The sequence below is a fragment of the Thermobia domestica genome, chromosome 13, assembly GCF_964235325.1.
Source record: "Thermobia domestica chromosome 13, izTheDome1.hap1.1, whole genome shotgun sequence".
NCBI lineage: Eukaryota > Metazoa > Arthropoda > Insecta > Zygentoma > Lepismatidae > Thermobia > Thermobia domestica.
The window spans coordinates 125,895,941-125,908,122 of record NC_137466.1 but is presented as its reverse complement, the minus strand read 5'-3'; positions in this window follow the sequence as shown (position 1 = coordinate 125,908,122).

Genomic DNA, 12,182 nt, shown 5'->3' with positions numbered 1-12,182 from the left:
CACACTTTTGCAAACGTTTTAGATTTTTTTGTCATATATATATAGGCCCGTATTAGGTAAGTGCTATTCTGTGCTCGAGCACAGGGCGGCAGAATTTTGGATTTTTTAAAGATTCACAATAAAGTAATATTTGAATTACGTAATTTATGATTGTAAGTAAAAATTTCATAAAACTGAGCACAGGAATAGTAAAATCTAACAGCAAGCTCCATCTTGCGTACTCATCTTAAAACCCATCAAGTTTTTCTCTAATATGTCAGGTTTATAGATAAGAGAATACATAAGTACAGGAAACAGTATCTTATGTTGTAGCTGACGCATAACTCTTATTTTATAGTGCAAAACTTGTATGTGTCATTTTGTTACGCATTGGTTAAGGCAATGAACTAATGCTTATACTGACTTCCGGGTGGTGATCCACCTTAAACGTGTCCAGCAACGTGAAATGCAAATTACAATGTAATATTAGTCAAAAATAAAACAAAAATGGCTAATTTTGAACATATAAAACCTCTACAAAACTTCGAAAAGCAAAACCCCAATACATCTTTTTGAATATCCATGCCTAATTGGAGGAGATAAGACAACTTCGATTATATATATATACCGACAAACTCTGAGGTGATTTATCACATCAAAATAAGAGAAAAAGTCCATATGGACCTATGGCGAAAAGTGAATAGTTTCAGAGCTAGGGCTGTCCAAAATCGCGAAAAAGTCAAATTTCAACCTGCTTTATTTCGAATTCCAGAAACTGTGGATGGTGGTCCTTATCAGCGTAAAGGAAGCCACGCATACACAATCCAAAAGTGCATATTTCGTCAATTTTCAATAGGTATACAGAGTATTTCCTACAGGGTTTAATCCTCAAATATGCTCTCAATAGCGTTTTCAGGTACTCTGATTTCAAGGAGAGTTCAAAGTAGGCAGAAGGTAAGCCTTGGCAACAATGGACATCCAATGCTTCGGAGGAAAGTCGGAGGTGTTGGGAACCGGCAGCTTCATGTCTTTCTGTGTTCTGAATAATGTGAGATGCGATGTATTTCAAGGTAAATTTCACGTTTTTTCGCTTATAAGCGTGAAAGAAAACATTGCAGCATGTGTTTTTCCGAGTACGAAAAACCGTGCTGCTGACGATCCTTAACACTTCCAACATTGCGCCAAAGAATTCTGTGTTCACTGCTATCAAGGCTTATCGTTTGCCTATTTTGGATCAATCATAAAATCAGAGCATATCTCAAAATTCGGTTGATGGCATATCTGGGAATTTCACCCTGCATGGAATACTCTGTACACCCACTGAAAATAATGAAATATGCATTTTTGGATTGCGTATGCGTGACTTCCTTTACGCTGCCCACAGTTTCTCAAATTAGAAATAGGGCCTGTTGAAATTTTTTTCGCGAGTTTGGACAGCCCTAGCTCTGAAACTATGCACTTTTCGCCATAGGCCCATATGAAATTTTTCCCTTATTTTGAGGTAAGGAATCACATCTTACAGTTTGTCGGTTATAGTTCATTAATACTCTGTATATATACAACCTCCATTCCAAAAGAAACCGAACGTTTTAAAAAAAACAAAAAAGCAATGTACATTTTGGAACAAATCATTTTTAATAATCAATGTATTCCCCTTCTGCATCGATACACATATTTGCACGCTCCAAGTTGTCAAACGACTTCTCCATGTCCTTTATTGGAATGGTCTTTAGGACGGCGGTTGTCGCCTTCTCAATGGCATCAATCGATGCGTGCCACTTTCCTTTCATCGCCAAATGCAGTTTCGGGAACAGATAGAAATCGCACGGAGCGAGATCTGGTGAATAGGGCGGATAATGCAACCGAATAATGTGATTTTTGACCAAAAATTCAGTTACAAGTCGCGAACGATGTGATGGTGCATTATCGTCCAAAAGAGTCCAACTGCCGATTTCGCGATATTCGGGCCAAATACGACGAATTCTTGCCACCAAACGCTTCATGACGCCCAAGTAAAACTCTCCAGTGACTTTCTGGCCGGGCTGAACAAATTCTTTGTGGATAATTCTTTTTGAATCGTAAAAACAAATCAGCATCACCTTAACTTTTGACTTCACCAAGCGACTTTTTTGGGGTGTTCCTTCATCCGGCGCTCTCCATTCAGCACTTTGCCGCTTTGTTTCGGGCTCATATTCAAAACACCACGTCTCGTCACCAGTTACAATCGATTTCAAGAAGTTTCGATCCTGCCGAGCACTTTTAACGATGTCTTTGCAATGCGCAATTCGATCAACTTTTTGGTCTTCGGTGAGTTTGTGTGGTACAAACCGCGAATTAACCTTCTTAAGGCCCAAAACTTCGGTCAAAATGCGGCATGCGGTTGTTTGAGGAATGCCTAATTCCATTTCAATAACTTTCACCGACGATGTTTTGTTATGTTTGATGAATTCACGCACTTTTTCGATGTTTTCTTCCGATAATCCGGTTCTGGGACGGCCTGATCTTTCGTCATCATCCAGCGTCTCTCTACCCGATTTGAATCGCCTGAACCACTCGTAAACTTGCGTACGGGATAGACACTCATCACCATATGCATTTTGTAGCATTTGGTGCGTTTCGCTAAAAGTTTTACCCAGTTTAACACAAAACTCAATTGCAGCTCGTTGTATGAAACTCATTTTCCGACCGATGTACACAACACACTGACAGTTGAAACGCAATAACTTTGTTGCCGTGCATCCAAATGTCATGACATTTATACCAGTTGTCAATGAGGGACTACGCCATCCATCGCTAAAATATTACAACAGATGGCACTAGTGGTACTATTTGTTTTCAAAAGTTCTGTTTTCTTTTGGAATGGAGGGTATATATATATATATATATATATATATATATATATATATAGAGAGAGAGAGAGAGAGAGAGAGAGAGAGTGAGAGAGAGAGAGAGAGAGAGAGAGAGAGAGAGATGGATGGATAGATAGATTTTAAGGGATAGGTAACCTAATCATATTTAGTACAGTTCAAACTGTCTTTCTAAATTTGAAGTCAATTGATCAATTAGGAGAGGACTCATTAACATACACGCCAAATATGTTTTCTCTTTTATAGATTTTTAATTACAACTGTACACCTTTTGATTATCAAATCATCTTGTATTGCCAAACTAATTTCTTTTGTAACAGGCTTCTGATGAAGTTTATTCGTTGGACTAGGTCATCTTTCCCATAAGAAGGGGCCTGGGATTCAGTTCCAACTCTCAAATTGCCTGGATTTGTAATTCAACTCTATTGCATAATAGCTGAGCACTTGCAACTACACCAGATTAGAGTCCTGCCGTGGTATGTTTTTATAACTACTGTAAGTAGTAAATACCGTCTTTCATACACTTGATGTGGAATAAGAACGAAAATAAAAATTCTGTGTTCTCTCAGAAACCATGGAAGTCGCAGATTTTGTGGTATGCTGTATCTTCCCATCGGTACTTTCTAATTTGTCCCTTACTACTTTGACAATTATCATTGCCTCTTTCAGCTTACTTCATTTATAGAAGTGAGAGCAAACAAAATACTAAAATTGTAGACTATACTCGTTGAAGATCTGGAGTTTCTAAATATTACTTCTTAGGTATTTTTTTTTTTAAAAAAAGCAAAACTATTATCCCATACTGTTGATCAAAATCTTGAAATACAAAAGCTTGTTCGTTTTATATTGTGCTAATTTTGATGAATCTTACGAGAAATCTTGCCATTACCACCGATGTTGATCTATTGGATGCTAGGATTGAACTATCTCCCGACATCAATGGGGTAAACTCTGATTCAGTCTCTCTGCTCCTAGCAACCTTTCCAGACACAAGCAAGGGTTCACGGACGCCGATGTTGGAGACGTCTGTTTCAATAGACCAAATCCGCAAAAATCCATTGGCCTTCTCAGATTCTTCACACGAATAACATGAATTTCTTATTTCCGTTCCCTTTCCTGATAAGAATGCAAGATGATCATGTGCTACGACTTGAAGCTTTGTTCATAAAGATCATTACATGGCTGGTATCTGTACCATACAGTTGTAGGATATCGATCCGATAGATGTTATAATGGATTCCTAGAAGTACCTTGCATCCACTTTTTTTTTTTTTCACTCGAACATACCAGCAAGTCGTCCCCTGCGATACTGAATCCTCTAACAATCATGAACTCACGGTGAAAACTCACCCAGAAGTTACGAACAAAATTGAGAGGCCCTTGGTAACGCGGTCATGGCATGTGAGCGCACGAATATGACTACTAGCAAGAAATGCGTGTATTATTCACCCATTGTGACAACTGTTTGCCAATCGGACCTTGATAGTCGCATTCAACAGTTTTCTGCAGATCGATTTTCGTTCTGCAATGTGCTGCGAAATCTTTATGAACATATCTTTGCATGAGCTTTCGCACTTCAAGATTGAATTGCTGGCCCATTGCCCGTTGGGTTGGTCGATTTTCCACGCTAATTGGTGAATCCCATGCAGCACTACGAGTGTCATTTTCCTTAGAGCGCTTTTTCTTACACTTTCTTGGAGGTGTTTTACTTAGAGATGCAAAAAAGCCGGCTTTTTTGAATCGATGTTTTTTTTTGCACATAAAAAGCCGGCTTTTTTGGGAAAAAAAACGAGAATTTTGGATATTTTGGCTTTTTTCATTTTCATTATTTATTTTTTAAATAGCTTTCTTATAGTATACTCTAAAGTTAAATAAGATTTCATGACCTGAATGCCATATTTCGCTCTGGAATTCACCATCATGATGGATGGAGTGCATGGTTTATGAATTAAAGTAAACATAAAGTATGTAGTATTTGAGGGCAATTTTAGAAGCTGTTTAACCTTATTTTAACTTCTGAATCATCCACATTTTTTTCTTTTCTAGATCATTTCCTTTTAGTCATCCGTGTTTCATATCTTGGAGCTTAGAACCCTAGCTTCTAGCACATAATTAAACTTATGTTTTTCAATATATCCATCAGAGCGTACTTCCACATTTCCGTTATACTGTAGCTGTGCAATGATTTAATAATAATCTTCCGGACACAACCTTGAATACCATTTGATAGAAATAATCGGTATCGGATTTAGAAAAATATTTGGGAGGGTTTTTTTGAATAATGTTTTTTTTTTTTTTTTTTCTAAAAATTCCTAACTTTTATTTAAGAGGAGCTCAAGTTTATGAGTACAGGCATAACAAATAATTCGTTTCGTTTCTATATTCAGCTATAATCTTTCAGATACAACCTTGAAGACCATTTTATACTGATAATCAGTGGCGGATTTAGAAAAGTATTTTGGGAGGGGCTTTTTTTTTATTAATGCTTAGTTTTTCTAAAAATTCTTTTTTTTTTTTTTTTTTTTTTTTTAATTTGAGGACAGCTTGAAGTTTATGAGTAAAGGCAAAACTAATATTTAGTTTGTTTTAGAAATTCCGTAATTTCAGGATAGAGGCTTCAATCCGAAAGACATCCCCACCCCTAACCCTCTTTGCAAATCCATCACTACTGGTAATTAGTAATAACAAAGATTTAAAAACCATTAGAAAGGAAATCGGCCAGAACACACAGTACACGCACTATCTCTACATTCACAGATGGGATTAAGAAAACGTTTGTCAAAATGGTCGAATGCGGGGTTGAATCCCGGACTTCACGATAGAAGCGCGAAAGCTAACCACTCACTCATGTTTGTTGTGCTTAACTTAAATGTATTCTCTCTCTCTCTTTCTCTATGACCACAAAAGCTCTCCATTGATTTCTGTCCTTATCCAATTCAATCCAGTTTCTACTCTGTATTCCTATTTCTGCTAAATCCATCTTAATATTGTCCTCCCATCTGGGACTAGGTTTTCCTAATGGACGTTTCCCGATTCGATTTCCAGTTAAAACTTGGAAAGCGTTCCTACTTTCTTCCATTCTGACTACATGACCTGCCCACCTGAGCCTCCTAGACTTGATGACTCTAACGATATTTGGTAAACCGTATAAATTATGTAGTTCCTCCTTATGAAGTTTCCGCCATTCCCGTTCCTCTTGGGTCCAAATATTCGTCTCAGAATTTTATTCTCAAATAATTTCAGTCTGCGTTCTTCCCTCAGCGTAAACGATTATGTTTCACAACCATAAGGCATGATTATCATTTTATATATTTTAAGCTTTAAATTCCTTGACAGAATTCGCGACAACAAAATGTTTTGAACTGAATAATAACAAGAATTTCCTGATTTCAGTCGACCTTTAATTTCTTTGTGGGTATGATTTGGTTTGGTAATACTGATTCAAGATATTTGAAAGTATCCACTGTGTCGAAAGAATTAATTGATATTTTAACGCACTCACAATTTGCCATATTACGATCCTTGTGAACTTCCTTGTATTTAGATTTCTCTGCATTTACTCATATCCCTGCAAGCGTTTAATAAATCCTCTGCATTTCTTTCGATTGTTCTCCTATTAGATTTACATCATCAGCATACACCATAACCTGGTGAACACCATTCAAGTCTAGGTCCTGGTTTCTATCTTTGATTTTTCTTATAGGATACTCCGGAACAAAGCTGAATAATAACGGCAATAACGCATATCCTTGTTTCAGGCCAATCTCGACGTGGAAGCTCGCATTTTTCTACTTGGACTTTACTCTGGGATTCATTTAAACACTTAGTAAACCTAGCTTTTTCGGTATTCCAAATTCTGTAAGAATGTTGTACAATGTTTCCCCCTAACCGAGTTGTAAGCCTTTCTAAAATCAATAAACAGTCAATATACTGGGTAATATATTCCCATTTCTTTTCAAGTATTTGTTGAATGGTAAATATCTGATCGATTTCGACTAAATACACACTGATAATCTCCAATAATTTCATCTGCATATGGGGTCAATCTTATTAATAAAATGTTGAGAAATGCCTCGATAATTATTACAATCAATTTTGTCTCCTTTCTTGTGAATTGGAACAGTGATTAATTCTTCCACTCTTTTTAAGTGTATTCCATAGTTTTTCTTTTCCGTAAAAAAAAAAAAAAAAAAAAAAAAATCGTAACGATATGTTGAATTTTCTTGTTAAAAATTCAGAAACCTTCAGGACTGGGTAAACGTGATGGTTGTTATATATTCTACAGCCTAGGAAACCATATTCGCAGATGAACCGTCTATTACGTATATGATCCATGAACAGAAAATTCGGTACTTTCCCGATTCTGAACAAGCTTAAGGAACAGTCAGTGCATTACAGAATTTGGAGCCTTTACCGATTTTGCAGATCCGAAGCACCTGATAGGTCGTAACAGATTATTACGTTTGTGATCAATCAGTGAAAAATTTGTTCGAAATATTCATACAATGTATATAAAAGTTAAAACTTAAAAATTTCAAGAATGTACAGAGCTACCCGAAACGAAGCTCTTGATGTGCATATTTCTCTCATGTTTTTTCTTTATTTTGCTTCAAAAAGAGGGTGTGTGATATTTTGAAGTAAAAATACTACATACAATTTTGCTAGTTATTTATGTATAATCTTTTAAGTACTTATTGTATATAAGAGGCTAAAATATTATTACATATATTGGTTAATCCTTTGGAATTCATAATGTAAAAATGTTAAGAATTAAAAAAAAAACTTTTTGAAATTCATGGTTTATTTTCGAGGTTTCATATTATTATCTGCATCAACCACTAATTAAATGCCTTTTTGTGTTATAGAGATGCGAAACAAAGTCTGCATTATCAGTTTAAAGCAAAATTTTTAAAAAAGCCCAAAATTTCCCAAGCAAAAAAGCGAAACAGAAAAAAAAAGTTTTTTTTTTTTTTCAAAAAAGCCGGTTTTTTCCGAGCCCTTGCATCTCTAGTTTTACTACAAGCCAGCCCAAATAGCCTCCGCAGTAGTCGCCCCGAGAGTGAACTCACTCTCCCGACACTGTTTCCCTACTATGCGTATGTAGGAAAACAAAAAAGCGCCATGACATACCTTCTAAGTTTGATTAGGTGCCATTTGACAACACTCAACCACCTACAACTTAAGACAAAAAGGGGCGCGGTGGCTCAGTGGTAGAGCGTTCACCTCTGGTGCTTGTGGTCCCGGGTTCGATCCCAGCCCCCGCCAAGTGAACCTTGTGGTGGACAAGCACCGTGCTCGTGGGTTTTCTCGGGGTTCCCCGTTTCCTCCCACTTTCTTCATTCCACCATATCTCTCATCATCACCGTCTTCTTTAGCCTAACCGGCATAACTGTGGGACGTAAAACTCAAAGATTTCATTTCATTTTTCAACTTAAGACAATACTCTTCACAACAGCAAACATGTCATTCTAGTGTCATTCCCCAGATGGCAACAGAGTTCTTAATTCGGTCCGATGTAAATTGATCGTATTCTGCCTCTGTATTGCGAACTCAGAGGAAAAAATGAAATCTTTGAGTTTTACGTCCAACGGTTATGCCGGTTAGGCTAAAGGAGACGGTGATAATGAGAGATGAGTGAAATGGTGGAAGGAAGAAAGTGGGAGGAAACGGGAGTACCCCGAGAAAACCCACGAGCACGGTGTTTGTCTACCACAAAGTTCACTTGGCGGGGGCTGGGATCGAACCCGAGACCCCAAGCACCAGAGGTGAACGCTCTACCACTGAGCCACCGCGCCCCCCGCGAACTCAGAGGAGTCAGTAGCAGAATAGTGAATATGTAATTCGACGAATTCAGGGTGCATTGACATTTCGCAGAAATTCATCTGGAATGGTGCCATCTTTCCTATCTATCATGATATAATTCATTGCAAGAACTTCTTTTCTAATGAATTCACTTGTTATTCATTATTCATAATATATTCAACTTTCATGATCTTCATATGATAAGTTGGTTATACTATTGAAGCCAAATCATTAGTGTCCCATACTAGACAGACGGACGATAAAAAGTGGAAGGGACTGGAAGAACTCTGAGAAAATCGATAAACTATCGTAATAGACATCTACCAACAATAACTCGGTTGTTCAGAATCAGAGCTTTACCACTGTATCACTGTGCCCATTCTATTTATATTGCTACATAGTTTCCATTAACATCCAAACTGATTTGAGAGTGACATAACCGCACGCCTATCTCTAGTGTTTCTTTCTTCTCTAGCTGCACACACCGTTTGCGATAAGAGGCACGAAAACAGAGACAGAACTAACTTCATTATCTTGATACCTCACCTTTGTTCAACATTTTAACTGCCATGTGCATAATTAATGATATAGGCCCTACTTGCTGATGGTACCATGCGTACTACTACTGGTACATAACAGCTCTCATATGTTTATTAAAAGAAACTTCATACAAAAATGACATTGGATTGTTACTGACAGTGAATGTGTTAAACCATCACGCCATATTCCTTTCTGAAAACAACAAAAGCGAGTCAATATAATATGTATTGGCTTGCTATTAAAAAAATAATCTATACATACTTTAAAAACTGCAAACCATCAGCCTTCAACACTTTTGAGCATGATCTACACCCTGTTTCAAAAAGAATATACCTATTACGAAGAATTATTTTGCCCAAACTATCGATCGCTGCGCCTCGGCTCGGCTATTGGAGAAACGAATACATAGTCTAATTTATATTAATAGCCGCTAGATGTCATTTGTCTTCTGTTTTGCTTGGTAACCGTCATATGTTTAAAATGTGCGATCATTTTTGTGTTCTCGATTTTGCGAAGTGCAATTCCGTGATTACAGTGCACAGGTTAAGGTACTAAATTGATCTTCCGAATGGGTGGAACATTCGTAGATGGTATCGACAGTTTGTAGATACAGGATGTGTATGTAAAGGAAAGGGTCATGGCCGCCCTCGTGTTCCTGAAGAAAAATTGCACGAATTCAAACTGCTTTCCAACGTAGTCCTTCAAAATCAACTCGTCGTGCCTGTCAGGAGTTACAAGTGCCGACAACAATAATTTGGCGTTTTGAGACGTCGGTTGGTTATGAAGCTGGTTCATCATTTTTCAACAAGACGGGGCACCCCCTCACTGGAGTCGCCAAGTGCATATATCTGAATGAAACTGTACCGAACCGTCGGATTGGTCGTCAAGGAGCTGGCGACTTAGCATGTCTCAGCTGGCCTCCATGGTCACCGGACTTGAAACCCTGTGACTTCTTCCTGTGGGGTTTCGTTAAAGACAACGTTTATGTACCACCACTCCCACAGAACCTGGAAGAGTTGAAGAACCGGATCCGTACTGCCATAACATCAATGACACAGGACATGCTTGCCTAAGTATAGGAGGAATTTGAGTATCGATGTGATATTGTTCGTGTCGCTGATGGAGGACATATTGAACATCTGTAATTTGAACTTTGAACTGTAATTTGGACTTGCGAGGTTCGTAAATATGTGTGTAAAATTTCATATTCGTATGTCTTAAAGTTTAATAAATAAATGCATTCGAAACACGTATATTCTTTTTGAAACAGGGTGTACATTCCTGATGACACTTTCCACGGTAGCCCCAAAAGATTACTTTACAAGCCATTTCAATATAATAGCTAGTAACTGTGGCTTCTTACTGCATATTAAGTTCTTGACGATCTTCTACAAATAAAATTTTACAAAGTTAAATCTTGCGAATGCAGGGAGTGCTCAATTGGGTACATTCGTCTTATCCAACATCTCGATACAGTATCAGTCAGATAGACGAGCGCATCTGCATGAAAGTGCGGCGTGGCGCCACTTTCTTGAAAAAGAAACGAATCTTTACCAAAGTATTAATGCATAGTAAAATTAATATGGCCAGCATCTCCAAATAACCTTTGCCAGTAACAGTACTTCGGAGAAAGTGTAGTCCAATTTGTCTTCTTGATGATAGCCCACAACAAACATTGGTTCTGAAGAACTGACCGTTTGCCCGACATGAACATGTGAATTTTCGGGGTCCAGTACACAGTTTGTATAGCTAAATCATGCTACTTAATTTATTCTGTCTCTCACCACACTACACCACTTTGCAAATCAAACTAATTCATTTCGACTTGCGCAAGAAACTATTCAAAAAAAACTGAACTGTCTGGGTCGTTCTCATTCGATGTATATAGTAGTTGTGAAATGTAAGTTTTCCATTTTGCTTTGGGCAAAATACATCTTATGTCTGTCCTACTAACTCCTGTTTCTAGTGAACATTGTTGTGCTGATTTCTGTGGCGAACGTGTGAATGCATCTAACATCTGAACAGACGACACTTCACTTGTAACTGTGCTGGCCTAACCTTCCCTTATCCATATTCATCACTATTCCTTCCCTTTCAAATTTGTCACGCAAGTGAGCAATACTTAGGTGTGCTGGCGGTTCAATTCCATATTCCTGACTCCATTATCGTTTCATTTCACGGACATTCTCGAACTTCCAATACCATTTTTGATTTTTTCCCCCTCTCGAACGACAGCTGTATTTGTGCCACCTATGAATCTGCTCACTTAAACTATGATTTAAATTAGGGGCAAGGTGTGAAGGGGAATGTGTCATGTGAGAGTTACAGCGTTTTCTTTGAAAGTGGTACGTGCTACCATTGACGCATGGCTAACATATTTACAAGCCTGTGTGATTGGCCGCGATTGACATTTTGAATAACCTTAACCTGTCGCTTGTGCGCGCGACTACAACCAATAAATTTCTGTCTATAGAACGTACCAATATTCAGTGATTATTTCAGGGGGTAAGTAAGGAGAGGGGGAATCCTCCAGAGCTACGAAATTGCCGCCCAGGCCATATCTTTGATTGTACTCAATGGGATTACCAGTATTTACAGTAACATGTTTCACCCCTATATATAATTGAAGTTTCTCCCGGAGGAACTTTTCGAAATTACCACTGCTCATGCTCATACTTGCTTTTTTCATTCGACTTTTAATATCTCACGATCAAGCACCAAGGTTACGGAAGATGTTTATGATGTTAATGATTAAAATGGTGGAATGAAGAAAGTGGGAGAACCTCGAAGCAACCTACGCATACGATGTTTAACAAACACAAACTCCACTTGGCACGAATTGGATCGAACCAGGGACCACATGTACCCAAGGTGAGCACTCGTCCACTGAGTTATTACTCTTGATACTTGCTTATGTGTACCACCTATGGGTGTGTATATCAAAATTTTTGTCTAGATTAGGTAGTTAATTGTTTTCATGGAAACAGAGTTTAT